Source organism: Nycticebus coucang, chromosome Y, assembly GCF_027406575.1.
Source record: "Nycticebus coucang isolate mNycCou1 chromosome Y, mNycCou1.pri, whole genome shotgun sequence".
NCBI classification, from domain to species: Eukaryota; Metazoa; Chordata; class Mammalia; order Primates; family Lorisidae; genus Nycticebus; species Nycticebus coucang.
The window spans coordinates 21,098,956-21,102,051 of NC_069805.1; positions in this window are offsets into that span (position 1 = coordinate 21,098,956).

Here is a 3,096-nt window from a genome sequence, read left to right on the forward strand (position 1 = left end):
CAATGGATATGCAAAATAGTCCTGACATATTCCGTACGTGTCACTGGGGCCGGGGTATTGGACACTAATATAAGCAACTGATACGGTCATTTCTTATGTAGAGTTTAAGAACTTTGGCCACATATGACTACAATATTTGGTTGCTGAGGGAGGCCAATGTAGGCTGATCTCCCCGCCTGAGCTCAGGGGTTGGAGACAATGCAGAACACAGAAAGATACCCTGAGCCCCAATAACACATGTGGTTTGTAATAAAATAGAAAATATTGTCAACTGTGTGGTCCTTGCCTTTAGTTCTTGCTGCTCCAGAGGCTGAGGCAGGAAGATCTCTTCATTCCACGAGTTGGATGTCACTTTGTGCTAGGCTGATGCCATGACACTCTAGCCCAGGCAACAGAGTGAAATTCTCCCTCATGACAAATAATTAAAGAAAGAAAGAAGGAAAGGAAAAAGAAAGGAAGGAAGGAAGGAGGGAAGGAAGGAAGGAAGGAAGGAAGGAAGGAAGGAAGGAAGGAAGGAAGGAAGGAAGGAAGGAAGGAAGGAAGAAAAAAAAAGAAAGAAAGAAAGAAAGAAAAAAAGAAAGGAGGGAGGGAGAGAGGAAGGCAGAAAGACCCACATGGATTTGGAACATATTCCTCTTATCAAAGTACCTTAAGCATAGAAGACAAATATGCAATGTACTCAGCCATTCTGTGAAACCAAAATATAAAGACCCACACTTCCATAAGGAAGGTTAACCCATAAACAACCCAAGGAGAGGGAAGGGAGAGGGAAGATGGATGTATGGAGGGTACTTCTTGGAAGCACACTGATTGTGCATTTTATATGAGTACATGTTAATACCGCAAAGTGTAGTATATACATTTCTTAACATAATAACTAAGAAACAGCGGTGAAGGCTATGATAACAAGTTCGACAAAAGTATTTCAAATTGTACATAAAACCATCACATTTTACCCCATAATTGCTTTAATGTACACAATTTTGTTTTAATGGGAAACAAAGGAAAGGAATAAAGAAAGAAGGAAACAAAGAAACGAGAGATAAAGGGAGGGAGGGAGGGAAGGAAGGAAGAAAGGAAGAAAAAAAAAGGAAGAAAGAAAGAAAGAGTCACACATGGGACAAATATTTATTCTCTGTGGATGGAGGGCTAAAAAATTTCCTGGTCTAAACACTTGTGGGACACCAGCTATAGTGAGCAGAAAAGGTCACTTAGTATCTTTGACCAGAATGCTGGATCCCAGAACATTACAAGATGAAGTCACTACATGGTCACCGATGACATCACAAAGGGTATTGACCTTAGTTATCAACTTCAAGCTTAGCCTTATTCGTGCTAGGCTTGTGTAGGGGCTGTCAAAATTTATTGTTTTTGTGCTTCTTGTTGTTCTTGTCGTAGGGTCTTAAACTGTTACCAAATAGTGGGATTTTTTTCTCCACTCTCAATTCCTTCTTCCCGAAGTTTCTTTTTATCTGTGGATTCAACAACCCTTCCTTTCCTTTTCAAGTAATGGATTTTTAAGCAAATGGAAGAGTGTGGTTTACACCTACTGCTGGCCAGGGATGTTGTAGACTAAGATCATGAGCCCAAACATGAGACAGTGATTTCACAGACCTGACAAGTAGGCCACACAGTTTCTACTTTCGTGGTTTTTACTTCTTTCTTTTGAATAGGCATGTTGGTAAGGTAGGTGTCTCACTGAAGGTCCTCTCGACATCTCGTTAGGCACTGTGTCCAGTAGTGAACTCCATAGTTCTAGTTATTTATGGTGATCATGGGAAATATCAGCCTATCTGGAAATTTCCAATATTCCTGACCTCAGGGCCAGGAGTGTCAAACTTTTTGGCTTCTCTTGCCACACAGGAAGTAGAAGAGTTATGTTGGGCCACATGTTCAATATAGAAACACTAATGAATCCTGATAAGCAAAATAGAGATCCGTGCATAATTGTGGTGATATCTGCCACCACAGATATGAAAAACAGTTCTGACATAATCCCGATGTGTTACAGGGACCTCAGGATTAGACACGGTTTAATGTCCCTGATAAGGTCATTTCTTAAGTAGAGCTCAATGACTTTTGCCTATCATGACTACAATGTTTGTAGGCTCTGGCAGGCCATTGTGGGTTGATCCACTGACCTCAGGTGCTAAAGGCAAGACTGAGCAACAGTGAGAAAACTTCACCCCAGATATCCCACATGGTTTATACAAAAATAGAAAAAATAGCCAAGCCTTGTGTTACTTGCCTGTAGTTCCAGCTACTTCACAGGCTGAGGCTGAAGGATCCCTTGAATCAAAGAGTTGCACATCACAGTGTGTCAGGCTGAGGCCATTACACAATAGGCTGCTTGGGCAAATAGTGAGAGTGTCTAATGAAAAAAAAAAATGAAAGAAAGGAAATTAGGCACAGTTTCCAGGAGAAAACGGTCAAGGATAGTTCAGTAGGCAGATGGTATAGGGGACTATATAAAGGAAGAGCTTTATTGTGGCCTCTGTGGGGGAAGAACATGTGAGTCAGGAGAAGCAGGTTTGGGATGGGTTCCTTGGGCTATTATCAATTGATCTGAAGGATATGGGCTGTCCAGAGATTTCTGGCCTCTGGACTTGAAATGACTGGGGCAAAGGAATATTGGCCCAGATTGAAAGAGCCCTACAGTGGGCAGTGCCTGTGGCTCAGAAGAGTAGGGAAATGATCCCATATGCCAGAGGTGGTGTATTCAAACCCAGCCAAGGCCAAAAACTGCAAAAAAAAAAAAAAAAGAAGAAGAAGAAGAAGAAGAAAGAGCCCTACAGTGGAGGTGGAGGGCATACTCTGGATTTTTTAGTGTATATATGAAAAGCCTGATTTTAAGCAATAATTGGCTTTAGAGGCAGTTTCCAGAGGACTATAAGATTGGGTCAGAGGGGTCAGAGTTACATAAAATCCAAAGGCTTGATTAGTACAGGTTTTAGGAAAACAATTTCCCTATGAGGTAATAATGTCTCTAGTTGACAACTGATCTAGAGGTAAAATTTTGAAACTACATCTGTGGTAAAAAGTAAAAATGAGGGGTAAGTCACGTAAGAACAGTTTTCTCCATTTATGTATTGAGAC